Source organism: Corvus moneduloides, chromosome 5 (assembly GCF_009650955.1).
Source record: "Corvus moneduloides isolate bCorMon1 chromosome 5, bCorMon1.pri, whole genome shotgun sequence".
Taxonomy (NCBI): Eukaryota; Metazoa; Chordata; class Aves; order Passeriformes; family Corvidae; genus Corvus; species Corvus moneduloides.
Genome location: NC_045480.1, coordinates 50641842 through 50657551, shown reverse-complemented (window position 1 = coordinate 50657551; position 15710 = coordinate 50641842). Strand labels below are relative to the sequence as shown.

General features: G+C 37.6%; 1 long non-coding RNA gene across 1 annotated transcript in view; it reads right to left on the bottom strand.

Annotated features, from left to right (window-relative positions):
* Positions 1 to 2839: 2839 nt before the first annotated feature.
* LOC116444266 overlaps positions 2840 to 15710 on the bottom strand; it is a 29017-nt gene continuing 16146 nt past the window's right edge. Inside the window, exons 2-3 of the long non-coding RNA XR_004240258.1 lie at positions 9356 to 9425; positions 2840 to 3005 (exon numbers count right to left, since the gene is read on the bottom strand). This is a non-coding gene — a long non-coding RNA (uncharacterized LOC116444266). The remainder of the gene's footprint in view (positions 3006 to 9355; positions 9426 to 15710) is intronic.

Here is a 15710-nt window from a genome sequence, read left to right as displayed (position 1 = left end):
GGTTTTTGTGCTGAGGGAGCTAAGAATCATGGCATAAACACCAGTACTTCCATAACAATTTTCAGTGTTCAAAGGCATGTTGGCAACAGTTTCAAACCACTTGTAATAGTTGGAGGTACTGGATTAGAAGAAAAGTTGTGAAGAGATGGCACAAGGAAAAAACTTGAGATGGTAAAAACAATAACCATTACATAAATTCAAAATCAATCATTCAATTCAAAGAATATATTCAAATCAGAGAAGCCTATAAAAAAGACCGATGCAAAAGCACCTGGAAATTACATAGCAAAAAAACATTTCTGCTGACAAAGTCATGCACTTCTCTTGGTGCTAAATTTTACATGTGGGGAGAAAAATAATGAGATTCATCCAAAAATACCTTTTTTCAAGCATGAAAAGTAAGTCAAGCATCCCACATGATAACTGGGACAGAAGAAAAAGAAATAAAGTAATGTTTTCATTGCTTAAAAATTCTATTTCTTAATGATTCTATAGGTGTATTTTGGAAGACAACAAGCTTTTAGAACCACTGGTACAAATAATAAAGTCAAAGTGATATGTGCCATCAGTAGCCCAGAATGCATGTCTGACTTTTTCCACCCTCATCTTTTCCCATCTCAAAGCATTTACCAACAGAGTAAATGCCCCAGCTTTTCAGAGATCTCATGATCATATTAATAGCCAGTGTAACATCAGGAAGAAAAGTGCAGCTGTAAGAGCAGTATTCCTGTATTGAGAGGTAAGAGATACGAAGGAGAGATATGAAGGAGGGGTGTTTCTTGTGACGGAAGGAATATGCTCCTTCATTGTGGTACAATCTGACTTCACGAATGTTACAGCTCTTTCAGCTGATGATTAAGCTACAACAGAATTTCTCTCTTTAGTCAACCTTCTTTCTTTTTCATCTCGTACCTCCCTCCACAGAAAAGGTTCTGATCGAGTAACTGACAGAACTGTGAAGGAAGAGAAAAAAAGATCTAAAGAGTAATGTATTGATTCATTCCTTCCTATCAAAGATTTAACTAATCTTGCATCATTTGACTTGTTTTAGCTAGAAATCCCCACTTTACCTAACATTTAGTGATGTTATATATTCATATACTCAAATCACTTCACAAGGTTTACAAAGTTCTTTACAAATTGAATGTATACCATGCAAGAAACTTTTTGGGCCCTGGAACCGTAGCTATGTCTAATGTGAATTTCAGGGGATATATTGATTTTACACAATATTTTATAATAGAAATCGAAGGTTGCATCTATTTTGAACTGCAGGCGAAATTAGGTAAGGAGAAAATAATTATCCAATCGGGAATTGGATCAGAATGCTAACAACTCCATTCTTGCAGAACAATACTGACATGTTTTTGGTTTCGCCACTCGTGAGAAATGTAATCACCTTTATAATATGGAGTCCCTTACTCACTGCTGAGCCATAAATTCAAAATTTACTTGAATCAGTACAGGGTTTTGTTAAAAAACCCTCAACAATTACCTCTAGATTTTCTTTCGGGTTTTCTTTCCTGGTTTTACCAGAGGGAAACATACATCTTTGATTTCTTTTTTTCTTTTTTTCCCCAGGAACAGCCTGTTTGATTACAAAACTGGAAAAATATAGTCCCAAATGGTTTTTGCCAGTGGTAAAACCATTTTAGATGCATCTCAACAGTTGATTTCTGTTCTCTGCAGCAGCACTAACATTACTTTTTTGCTGTCTTTAGAAAAATCCCAGGGCCAAATGCTCTCTGTACATGCTGTGCACAAGCAAAGACATGACTTACATGTCTGTACTGACTTTTAGGGCTGTCATAAGGTTGCTGTGAACTGTGGACTCATGATCTGACAGTAACTGCCCAAAATACAGGATCAGGTGGAGAGCTGGAGTTTAGGATTTTCACACGCTCAATCAAATTAGTACAATGATCAACATGCAGATATGCCCACCTTGGCAAGGTAGAGAACTAGAGGGTTGGCCTGCTGACAGCTCAGTTGTAAAGATTTTTCTGCCCAAGAACTGCAAACTCTCTGTACTCCTTACGAATTTCCACTTTTTTTTTTTAATGTGAAAGGAATAAGTTGTTATTTTCTACAAACACTGTCATTTAAAGGACCTTAACTTTCCATGAAATAAACAATTATTTTTGTTTTCTTTTAGTTTTGCTTTTACCTGAATTCAAGAATCATTCATTTCATCTGGAAGCAGAGCCTTTGATACTGATGAATAGACTATAAGAATTTTGCATGTATATTTCACAGTGACCTGTGTGTTAAAATCACATGGGTCACGGTCAGTGAGAAAGTCATAACTGTAGTTAATCTCAAAATTAACAAAACTTTTAAACGTTACCAGTAATTATATTGGAAAAAATAACTTCCTGTTGTGGTGGTAACCCAGAAAAGACCCGGCATGTTTTTGCAGTTCCCTTTTATCAGTAATTCTGTCTGAATGAGATACATCCATTGCAATTATCCTATAGGTCATAAGAAATACTGAAGCTACAGCCTGAATACAGACAACATACATTAATTAGAAACAGGGTTATCAAGATGTGAGTACCAAATCACTGGAACCTCTATATACCATGTTTCAACTCAAGGGGAAACAATGGAGGGCAATACTTACCTCATCATCTGTTCATAGGAGGTAAAGACAAATATATCTGTGTCCCTAAGCTATTTTCTGAAGACTTGAGAACAGCTGCAAAAGAGGTCAGAAACAGAAGGAGTTTGTCAGCTTTCTCATTAACCAAAATCAGAAGATACATGTTTCCAAGGAGGTAACGCATATAGGAATGAAACATGCTGAGGCTCAGCAACAAAAGCTCATACTCATATCTATCGATGCCATCTTCTGACTGGATTGTCTCACCACGCAGAAGATATTTTAATCCCCTTCCTCACTTTACTTAGTGGGACTAGGACCCAGCAGATGCCTTTTTTCTCTGTTGTGCCAGGTCATGATGGCACTTTGAAGATGGCGTGAGGAATGCTCCCAAAGGAGCTGTCTGTTCAGGGATTCACCAATTAGAGCAGGAGGATGGACCACAGAAGATAGAGTATTATGAGTTATTATAACATTATAATAGTTGCTTCTGCCTTTTATAACATTTAACACAAGACACTCATCTTTAAATATTATTCAACTTTTCTGAACAAGAATCAAGATCAATATTACAGTAATCCAAAACACTATAACAAGCTACCTCTGAGACTGTCCTTCAAGATTTTTACGTATTTTCCAATCATCACATTAAACTAGCCTATTAACTTAAACAGTTAATATTACATGTACTTTTCTTATCACTTGCCCACTGCCTTGGCACTCTCCTAAAAGAACAGGGCAAAAGTTAGCAAAAAGTTTTATACATAAAATCTAATCAGCCCACCACTGAGTTCAAATAACTGTAAGATGTAGCATAGGACTCAGTCAGGTTTTTGACCCACTTTGTTTAATTGTTCCCACTGAAATCAGAAATAAAATTCCCACTGACCTCTCAGGGAGTGGAATTAGCCTGACACTAAGCAGTTTTAGCAGATGAAACTGCAACTTCACCTTTCCTCCTGAATTCCACATTTTTTCTATTCTAACTGCTCTCCTGGCCTTTCTTTCCCTTAGTGTCACCTGTGCTCTCTGACCTGCATCTGTTTAATATTATCACTTGGACTGTCTCTAACCTCACCTCAGTTTTTAATCCATGATTAAATGGATATTTGTACATGAAACATCAATACATGACCATGTAGGTAAGGGGATTTTTTCAAAGTTATCTTCAGTGCATTTTTTGTTCTCTTATCTCCTCATCTAAGAAGTAAATTAGAGCAATTAACAAGCAACACCCATATGAAATTTCATTGTCACTGATAGGTGAGTTCTGAAACTTAATGATGGGTGATCTAATATAAAATGGATAAAAGATTATCAATTCTGTTCCCTAGGATTGACTCAACAGTGAATACATATTCTGTAATAGAAACAGCTCAATGGGTTTAAAGTTTAAAAGACTTTTTCTGCTAAATAGAGTGTGCTAAATAATTCTGACTAATCTAAAACCCAGAAGATAAGCCCTCTAGTGCAGATTTCTGAACTATGCCACTTATTTATCTTACGTAGACAGTGCTACTGCTGAAACATTTCTTTAACCTCCTTTGCTCTGTCTTTTTAGTTTAGAATGGTGATACTTTCAAAGGAAAAAAACCTTCATTTTCCTGGTACTTTTGATTCTGGCTGTCCAGATATGATCTTCAACACAGCACACATTAATTAATTTCCATATTTCAGTTTTAGGTTCACATTTTCCTAAAAGGAAAAAATCTACCTTTTGGGCTTGACTTCATTAATGCAAATGACTTTCCTTGCATTCAGCCTAACATTTTAGAAAATGTAGGCTGGATGCAAGGAGAGTAATTTTTCTTTGCAGTTACAATACAAGTCTCATACATGCAGTATACTAATCTTCTTTTCATTACACAACTGCAGTTATACAAAGTACTTTAAACCCAGAAAAACAATGATTTGGAAGTGATTTCATGCAACAGAACAATTGCATCCACAAAACATTTTCTGTTTATTGTAAGTGCACTCTAAATTGATTTAATTTTGCAGCCACAGCTAGAAAAGATGCTGTTTAGACATTATTTTCTAACCAAAGAATCTGCAGCATGTATCCCTTTTTTCAATCTAGCACATATCAGCTGAAATAATGTTTTATGTAGAATTCTTGTTATATTCTACCACCTCTTTTTCACAGTAAGTAAGTTGAAGTACAGAGTGAGATTGCCCTTGCCTTCAGATCCAGCAAATAAAGAAATGTAGCACTTCAACTGATAGGAGAAGTCCTTGTCTGAACTAAGCCTAGCAATTTTCTGTGGATCTACCAGCAGTCAATTCTAAAGCCCTCCACAGGTAAGTAATTTCCTGAACTAGGGTAAGATTTGGGAAGAATTAGGAAAAAGGTTCTCCGGTTCTCCGGAATATACTCAATCACGACATTGCAAGATGTGTTAGAGTGAAATTTATGGCTACAGAATGAAAAATGAGATGCTTATTCTAAGTCAAACCTAGACTGGATTCAGATTAGAGATATTTTGCTAACATTCTTTGTCATACTCGTGGCCAGACCTGACTGATGAGCATTTAAATGGCAAAATTCAAAGCACGAGAGGTAGACACGTATAACAGATATGTCTCAAAATCTTTATCAGAGGTCTTAAGATAGATTTTTATCAGAAAGCTTCAAATTAACTACAGTTGGATTTCCTTAATTTTTTAAACTCATGAGGAAAGAAATTGGGGTTTGTAAATATGAAACTAATTCTAAAGCACTGCAGCAAGAAAAGAGTTGGATTTTTATTTTCAGATTGTTGCCAGCACTGTATTTGTTGTCCTTATTAACATGCTGAAAAAACCTTATGAATGTTACAGAGCTTTAAAAAATCATGAGGTTTTGAGGATGGCATTAAGTCTACTGACAGTCTGTGTGTTTGCTTTTTGAGTTTTCCTTTTAAATTTTTTTTTTTTTACATCTGGATGAAACTTGAAATACCTAATTATAGATCATGAGGCTAACACGGGGCAAGAAAGAAACCAAGAGAACTGAAGAACTGACAAGAACTGAAGAACTGACAAGCTGACAGAACTCTTGGGTTATTAAGCTCAAAGAAGATTTAAGGCAGAATATGATACACTATCACACACACAAAAGGCTATCTGATTTCAGAGTCCTCTGACTAGCTCTAAACTAGGGTGATAGAAATGGTGAACCTTTGCTGTTGGCCTTCTCCAGAGGGTGCAAACTGAGAAAGGAAAGATGAAAAAGCTATATTGTTATCTAAATGGCCTGAAGTTTTTTTATTTGCGGGGACTATAATTGTGGGGAATGTTCAGGGCCTGTGCTGACTGAGTATCACTAAAGAAAACACAGCAAACCAGAAGGGTAGAGCTGTTGAGAAAAACAATCTCTAAAAAATTTATGATGAATGTCAGAGCCCAATGTGAGCACCTTTTGCTTTTGTCACTGCAAGACACAGTTCTACTAGTAGTTATCTCCACCAAACACTCAAAGAGAAAATGTCCATGGAAAATGGGACTGTATTCATCTGCAGTTTTGCTGGGAAGTGGCCTGTGGTCACTGGAGGGCATGTAAATCACCATAGGTCAGTAATCAAATGCCAAATAGTCACTAAGGACAACTTAAAAAAATATTGTTGATTCCTGCTCTGTAACCAAGTCTCTATTTGGTAGTGCACGTATGAGCTGATTTGGGGCATAGCTCTAGCAGTGGAGACCTGCAAATCTCCACTCCACAGCCATGCAAAAAATTTCAAAAGCTAATTTCCAAAAATGGAAATCCATTTACTTATTAAAAATCTATTATTTACATCAAATAGGTTCTGTTAGAATCTATCACACCTCCTACAGTATGACAAAGATCTATTGAGCATTAGCTGACTGATATATGTAATATAAACTAGCATCAAATGGCTCAGACAAGATACTCAAAGAAAGATAATCTTCCATACCATCTACCTATCAACATTTAAGTGCTCCAAAGGTCATACACTTTCTTCTCTAATGAGGAATAAGTTACCTTATGCACACATCTGTTCTTATTCAATTAATGAAACTTCTCTTCAATGGATTAACTTGTTAACATATAATATCTTGAAGACCTTACAAGCTATATGTCAAATTGTGACATGCACATATAAGGAAACACACTGCTGGCAGGAGTGAAATACAAACTTCAGGGCCAGAAAGCTGGCTAGACACTTGATAATTTCTAGCTCCAGGCTTAAGAAAAGATGGTTCTGGATATCAGCCACAAGTGCTTTGAATTTATCAACATGAATTATGAAATATAATACTGCATGAACAGATAGATGCAAGTAACCAAGGTGAGCATGACCCACAGCTGAAGTGAGAAGAATAGATTTATTCCATCACTTTTCAGGCTGGAGGATTTCATGAGCAAGCTGGGGCACATACACTGCTAAGCTCATTCCACCTTAGCAGGGGCAAAAAGCACGTGACCTGTTCCCCAGGCTCAATATATCAAACAGTCTGGCACATGCCCAGTTTACCTCCATGATTTTCTCTGTGCTTTTTATGACCTCTGCTTTGATCTCTCTCCCAAGACAGGAAGCTCAAGCATGTCTTGGAGAGGGTCTCCAAGTCTCTGTAAACACCTATGTTGTCTCTACACAGAAAGTCTACTTCTCAAAACAGAGGATAAGCAGCGCTAGGCATAATATATAGTTTCCCACACTGTTATTTGCCAGGAGTTGGCATTCCCAGATACAAGGTCACTTGAGTAAATCTACTATCCCCCTTGCCATTCTCCCACTATTAATTCTTTCCTCCCAGCAAATGCTATTACCATTGGGATACAAATGAGAAGAATTTAAAAAGTGAACAGGGCTGCAAACAGTGCTGCAGAAGACATAGAAAGCAACATCTTATATTCTCCACAACTTCTATAATTTATGAAGGCAAAATATCAGAGGAAGAATTTACAGCCAAGGCAGCTGCAGTGGAATGGTTGGGCAGGGTGCACCAGCACATTCAAAAGCTGTCTACACAAAAAAAGCAGAGGGAAAGAAGGGCAAAATATTCTTTGAAAACAAATTCCAAAGAACAACTGTACTTTGTGGTCATTCAGGTGATGAGTAAATGGTTTGTCCATAAAATAAATATACTCCCAAGAGCCAAGGCGGCATGAACACTACAGATCTAATTGAAGGGTTTGGAAAGAATATGACACCTCCAGGACCTCATGTTTCTACCCTGCTGTCAGGAGTCATTCAGTAGCAACTAGAATTGCATTCTTCCATCTCCATTTCCAAGGCACTTATAATTTCTCCATCCCAGAGACCAGGCCTGCAGACAACTGATTTAAGTCAACTCAATTAACTACTCACTAGTTAAGATCTACTTTGAGTTTCAGTGGAAATACAAAGAGGGCATAAGAGCTGTGAAAATCCTTTTAAGCTGGCTTCTCAATGGGGCAGAAATGAAAGCTGAAAGTGTGAGTACACTATTTTAGTGGGGCACAGATCCGTCCAGTGGAGGCTACTGATTTGTACAGTCTCAAGCTCCCAAATTGTCCTTATTGGGAGCAATAGGTCGTCATCTGCCTCAGGAACACAACAGGAGGTGGGAATTGCTGTCCTAATATGATTTGGTGGTTCTCACTGAGTTTTGAGTGGTAGAAACATTTACAGTGTGCAGCAGTCTGTTATACAGCTCCTTTGGTAATTCAGCAGGAGCTGAGTGCAATTGCTTCATACAAAGCCAAGATGATGGGCCATTAATCAGTAAATCGGTGCTGTCAGGGTAGAAGAGTGACTATTTTTAAGGTATTGATAATAGCAAAAGACCTCACATTAGCCATGCTTTCTCTTCAATTGAACTTTAGGACCAAAAGCACATGCTTTTGAAAGTCTGAAGGGACAAGAAATTCAGGAAGAGTCTACAAAGGTGTTTTTCTTATGTTGAGGAATTATGTCATGGGCAGATTCCTAGAAATATTTACAGAAACCCAACTCCTGCAGAAGTAATAGAAATTCATTTCAGTCATAGGATACTCAGGACACCAAATCACAAAATTACACATTAACTTCGTAGTAGCTGGCACCTAATCAAATCTGCCAAAATGACCATTTAGACTAATCATTGTTTAGGACCGTTATCACATACAAAACAAAACTAAACAAAACAGTATATATCCAGGAAAGAAGGGTCGGGAGCTTCAAGTTTCAGCAAAACCCAGCAGAGTGAGGATTCTCATTACAGTTATTTATACATTAAAATAATCCAAGACGTAGCACGTTAATTCCAATACCTAAACTATCATCTTAAACTGGACAGTTCGATGCTTAGCAACCTCTCCAACTGGTCTAATAAACCAGCCACTTGTTTAACTATGTTCCAGCACTTTCTGTGCTGTCTGAAAGTCACATGCAAGGGGAGCACGGCTTGCAGTGAGTGGTGGTGCCCAACAGCATGACAGCACTGCCAGTTTACACTTCATTCCGTCAGAACTAAGCTGACCACTGAGAAGGAACATCACAGCTGGAAGTTGCCCTTTGCTGCATTGCCACTGGCTATCTCAGTATGAGATTTAAAAATGCTACACATCTTTTTTAGATCTTATTAAAGTATTTCCAGAGACAGCTGGGCAACATTGCCTGATCTACATTTTGTTTTTAAATTAATCACTGCACTGAATTCAACCAATTTAGGGTTTCCAGAGCTGCTAAAAATGCACCCAGTTTTATTAGTGACACCTTTTTTTATGTGGGAAATCCCTAGACACAAAAGAAGAGTAAAATGGAAAGGACCAAACTACAGGCTTACCTTGTGGGACACAGGACTCCAGGAGCACAGGAGAGATGACCTTTCAATCTTCTGTTGCAAATGTCCTTTCCTGTTGTGTACAAGGCAGAGTGCTATGTGACACCAACAGAGTCACAGACGGTACAAAAACTAGCATTGCCCATTAGCCACTTTTGTTCTGTCTTGCTGGTAATGAATGTGTACAACACCTAGTTTGGTTGTGTTCTTGACAAAATCTATGTTGCCACAGCAGTAACAGCTTGCAAGACTGCATTCTTAGACATGTCACATATACTCTTACCATCCTCAGGTTAAATTTAAAGTTAGTAACATTGTGCCTTACCTGATTTATTAATTCTTTCCTTACTGTTACTATTGTACTCATAAACATCCAGAGTTTAAATTCTGAAATACATTTTACCTCCTTGTGCTCCCTGGATAACCAGCTTGTAAATTAAAAAGTAATATAGCAGCTATTCATTCCAGTTCAAAGAAATTAAAGTTACAGCATCATGATTGCAGTTATTAATGAATCCATTTCCAAAATTACTTTTTTTATGATGTACATGGAAAAAACCAAATAGTAGCAAAACAAATAGGCAAAACCCATAGTGAATGGAGCATGACCAGCATTTGATTCTGATAATTAAAAATACTGAAGAGTTATTTATCAAACTATGGGGAGAAAAAAAGCATGATGTTAGAAGCCAAAGTATCTTCATATTTGCAAGGGAACACATTAAAAAATCTCCTCCTGTTTTGTGCATAGTTTGGCTTTCAACAGGATAGTCCCAAAAATGAAGGGAAACTCCATTTGAAGGGCTGCAATCAGCATAAGATTCAACTGCTTCTAGGAGTGATAGGAGTTTCACTGGATGCACAGACTCTGTCAAGGCAGTCTTCCTCAGTATAATGGCACCTGCTGACAGACTTTATTAAACTATATTCTATCATAACTGCTGGTGAATTATGTTCTGGAGTGCAAAGATAGGTGATATTTTTTGCTCAGTATTTTCTATACATCACTGCACTGTCATTGGTTTATTATAGTGGCTGATTTGATTTAACAAGGTGTGATGATTTATTGATTTTTTGAAATTCCCACACTATATTTCAATGGTTAGTGACACATTCTGTTGTCATTACCTTCAGCTAATTAGCACTTCTGGATTTATTTTCTTACGCAACTGACTGAAGATGAAGCACAACGGCAGCAGAAAATTGCTGCATCCCTGGACATGCTCAAGGCCAAGTTCAACGGGTCCTTGAGCAACCTGGTCTAATGGAAGGTGTCTCTGCCCATGGTAGCGGGGGCTGGAACTCGATGATCTTTAAGGTCCCTTCCAACACAAATCATTCTATGATTCTATGACAGACGTGACACAAATAAGACTGCAGTTCAAATGCTTTGGACTGAATTTAAACCTGGCATTTTAGCCACTGGAATTCTACTGGGGAAACAAAGATCCACTGAATATATCACATATCAATATGGCTTCTTAATATTAAACTATTCTGTTGCTCTTGACTTTTTTTACAGATCTCCTCTCTCTAAATAAAATTCACCTCAGCACAGTAGGTCAACAAAAAGTCTATGAATTGAGTCCCACTCAAAATATCACTATAACCTAAACGGTCTTTTAATATCCCTCTATAGGAATGAAAAATTCTTCACCCCCATCACCCCCTGCCAATCTCTCTGTATATTCAGAGGTGTACTCTTCTGAAAACTAAATATAGGATTTTTCATGTTAATTCATACAGCAGGATAATCTAGGACCAAGGACATCCAACAACCAATGATCAAATGAAATGCTTAAATAGGTATGTCTGGTATTTGACAGGGGAACAAAAGGAAAGTGGTAACAATACCTTGAAAAGCATTCCTGTCAGTAGCAATAAAAAATCTGTCATCATTACTAATAAATACTTCATAGCTGAAAATGGTTTATATCTCCCTCCCATTTCCACTTGTATCTGTATCATCGAATGAAGTGCTGATCCCGAAGGAAACATGATCAAAGCCTAAGCTTGGGGTTTGCATCTTATCGTCCATACATACTGTGTCATTTTCTCTGACCATTGTTGCAACTGCATTTTGTTGTGCATTATCTTTTCTTTCAGTAATGTCTATGAATAGGTTGTTACCTTATGTTTTCATTATATTGCTTTTCTTCTGTTAACTCTTAAATTGGCAAGAAAAATAAGTGTAATAGAAACTCAAGTAACTGTGATCAAATACCTTCTCTTTCCCATTCTTGCCTGCTCAGTCTTGCTCTATCAAGGTAAAGCATCACAGTCAGTTTTATAACCTCTAGCTATTTTCTTCTAAAGCTGCAGGATGGCCCCAGGCAACATGCCTAAATCCACAAGCAGTATCAGATCAGTAGAAAACTTGATATACCAGTTTTATTGATTTTTTTTTTTTAAAATAAATGTTCCACTAGTATAACATTTCTCTATTTGGATAACAAATAATAGATACACTTTATTACAGTAACATATTCTCAGCTATGTTTATATGTAACATTTATGACGTTTTATAGATATAGGAAACCTTGACCTTTATTACCAAAGTTACTTGTAATATTTAGAAGGAGACAAGCAAATAACATATTTATGCTTTTAGCAAGTTTATTTTTATCACTATAATATAATTTCTAGTTGTGAAGATACATGATGAAATCTTTTACCAAAGTCAACTTCAGATCTTTTTTTTATTACTATTAGAATTATAAATGAGAAGAAAAAAAAAAACCGCACATAATGAAAGAAAACAAAAATAAAGGCTAATTGGGAAACAAATGCTTTTGTGATTCCTTTTTTATGACATGAAATGCCAGGAAAGGAATTAAAGGCGATGCTATAATTTAACAAAAACAAGAATGACTAAGAGCCTAATTGTTTTAAACCTACTGGTAAATTAACTCAGAATCAGTTGCCAAACTGGAAAAACCTCCGAATACTGCATATATTTCTGGTCTCTTTTAATTATTTTTTTTTAGAAATGTTAATTTAAACTGGAATGGGTTCCGTAGCAGGACTGATACAATGATTAGATGACGGGAAAACTTCTTCTTTAGTTAAAAAATAGATTAAAAGAACCTGGATTGTTTAGTTTGCAGCAGTAAAACTGAAAAGGGAAGCTGATAAAATCTGCAAATATTGAAGGGACAGAAGCAAATATTAAGATGAGTGAAGAATTACTTCAGTTATGAGATATAATTGTCTATGGTCATGCTAAAATAAATTCTGCTTGTAATAACTGCCTGCTTTCACAGGCAGAACTTCTGAAACAGAAATTAAAATGTGGAGGGAGCGCTTAAGTTCTCTGCAAATGAGAGTGTCATAGGTTAGCAAGCATAGTCCCGGAAGGGACGTCCTTGCTAAGGGGTGCTTACAGTTTCCTCTGGGAACTGATAGAACCTATCAGCTGGCCAGTTTGAATATGGACAATTCTCTAAGCCACTTAAAGTTGTGATCACCTCTGTGATCCACATTTAAGAATAGGCAAACTCCCCCTCCAAGCTCTCTCTCGTTTCCGGCGCTGGCACAGGTGGCTGCGGGCCCCGTGTGGGGGCCAGCGGGCCCAGCCAGGCCCTGCTTGGGCCAGGCCGGGCCGGGCCACGGCCATCCTGGAGCCGATGGACCTGTTCCAGCCATGGAACCCCCCCCACTGCCTTGCTGTGGGCAGCCGGAGCGGCTCGGCTCTCCCCCCTCTCCACTGCGATAAGAAAAATTCAACATTCCAGCTGCAAAGCTGCAAGGCCGAGGTGAGATTAACCCTTTTACTGCTGTGAAGAGCTGAAAACCTGAGGGAAGAGAGAGAGGAGATGCTTAAAGCTGAAATTCTGTTGTGAAGCTATGATATATCAGAGTATCCTGTTGTAATTTCATGAAGATATGGGGGGTGGAGTGTTCAACTCGTGAGCAAAAGCACCTGTGCTGAGATAGGCAGATGCTGACGCAGCTGTAATTTCATGAGAAGTTTGGACAGGGAGAGATGGAAGCGACGTGGACCTTTGCTCCAAATGGGAAAGGAGAAAACCTCAGTCCGTAGAGATGAACCAGATGAGGACTTTTGCTCCAAATGGGAAAGGAGAAAACCTCAGTCCCTAGAGATGCTCCCAGAGATAGTCCTAACGATGAAGATGATGAAGACCCTTTGCTCCCAGGGAAGGAAAAGGGCCTCTGTTTTTGTTTCTGAACGGCTCAACCTTAAAATTATACCCCAAAAAACTTCAAGAGTGGACCCTCGAAAGCAGTTGTGGGAAAAGCTGCAAGTCGGGGGAAAGGACTCACACGCAGGCAGAGAGACTCCTTTTCCTAAATGGACTGAACAATATTTGGAAGTGGGCGGCTGTCTCGTTGTGATAATGTTTTCATAGCATGAGCAAGAAGAGACTTCTCTTTCTAAATGGACTGAACAAGGTTATTGTGGAAGTGGTAAACAGACTGAGCATCTTAAGGGTTGTCTTTTCACATTGTCAGTGGGAGAAGGGAGGAAGGTGGGGGGAGGAGGAGAGTTCTGAAGGTGGTATAATTTTTTTCCTTCTTTTAGGTCTGTTAATAAACTTCTTTATATTCTTTCAAGTTTGGTGCCTGTTTTGCATTTCTCCTAATTCTTATCTCACAGCAGATAAACAGTAATGAGTATTTTGGACCAAACCACTACAGAGAGAAAACCTGGCAAAGGATCATGGAGCAAAACAGAAAGCTTGAGTTTAAAAGCCTTCCCTAGCCATCTTTTTGACCTCAAAGGTAAGGTTTGCAGGAACAGAACTGTTTTGTGAATATCTGATCTCTCCTGCTTTAATCTTGCGGAAAATTGATGCTTTTGCCTCTTTCTGTAGATCTCAGGTTTATCAAAGTGCATTGAAAAGCATTTTATTAACTGTTATGAGGGGGAGGTAAATGTTAAGTAACATAAACATATGTGAAAACATAAGAGTGGGGAAGGGAACAGAGCGTCAAGTACCTCAAGAAGCCCACTCTATTTTTGTTCTTTAAATCACCTTTTTTATTTTCTCCTTTTCTAGCTGTATATCCACATTTTGTAATCTTAATCACCAGTCCTTCCTCCCTCCCATACATGTGTACTCTCAAAGATTTGGTTTGATGTTAGGGGGTCAGAGCTACAGAAGGAACCAATACAAACACATCAGTCTCTATCTCACACTCAGTGCTAGAAGTCCATAACAATTTGCTAGTCTGACAAGGAGAAAAAAAAAACCCTTCTTTCCTTCTAATCTGTGAGCAGCTGACAAGTTTCTCTTCCCTCCTGCTGTGTGGCGGTGGTGTGCGGCTGTGATACAAGAAAGTTACCCATCCAACTCAATGTTAGCCACAGCTGATGTTTACTTACAGGGCAAATAATCAATTATCAGCTCTACTAAGTTTTCCAGTCTCAGCATCCCTGTTCATATGCCTCATACAGACAGAAGGAGAATTGTTCCTGAGGTCACAGGGACAGATTGCACAAACTAATTTATGGAAACTGAGAGACATAAACCACTGTACAGCAAGAGTGTGCAATTTTACTGAAACAGAAGGAAAGTCAAATGTAAATGGGCTTTTTTGAGTCTGGCCTAATAATTGACTTCTTCAATATAACAATTATCAAAGATATCCATGCAATCATTCGCCTTCTTGCCGTATTCTCTATTTGTTGGAAACGGAAGTAAATTCAAAGTACTGAAATTATTACCTTTTTTACCATTAGAGACTAATGAAGTAGCATCTCTAATTTTCCAACAGCAAAAGAAGGAAAAGAAATAGTAATGAAAAAACACTGTTTATCTAATACCATCCCACAACTCAAATCAGAAATTCCTCTCTAAAAGAGTATGGATAAATTCAGGGTAGAATAGATTTAGCAGTTCATACAATTGTATAGGAAGTATTTTTGTTTCCCTAAAGATACTTCTTCTAAAAAAACCCACAGAATTTAATTACTTTTTAAATTAATTCCTTTCAAGAAGGTATAGCATCTTATAGTGTTTACTGTAAAAGAAATCACTTTTCTAACTTAGTCTATAAATAATGGTAATTAATGTACATTAACATGGGGTATCATGGAATACATAGCCAGTAGGGCAAATACACCAGGAACAGATGAAAATTCAGCCAGATTTTTTTCAGGGAAGCAGAAAGCACATTTCTTTTGAAAATTTTTTGACATTAGCCTGATGAAATCTTTTCTGGATAAATGATTTGGCCTAAGACAACTCTCTCTTCCCCCTTCAGTTTACCACACTACTCATGTAATTTCTTTTCTAATTGTCATCTCTGTGGCTCTGAGCTGTCCAAGATACAAAATGCCAGAAGCTAATTTACTGCTCTGCTTAATAAAAATAGAATTTCCCATTGAAGGTAA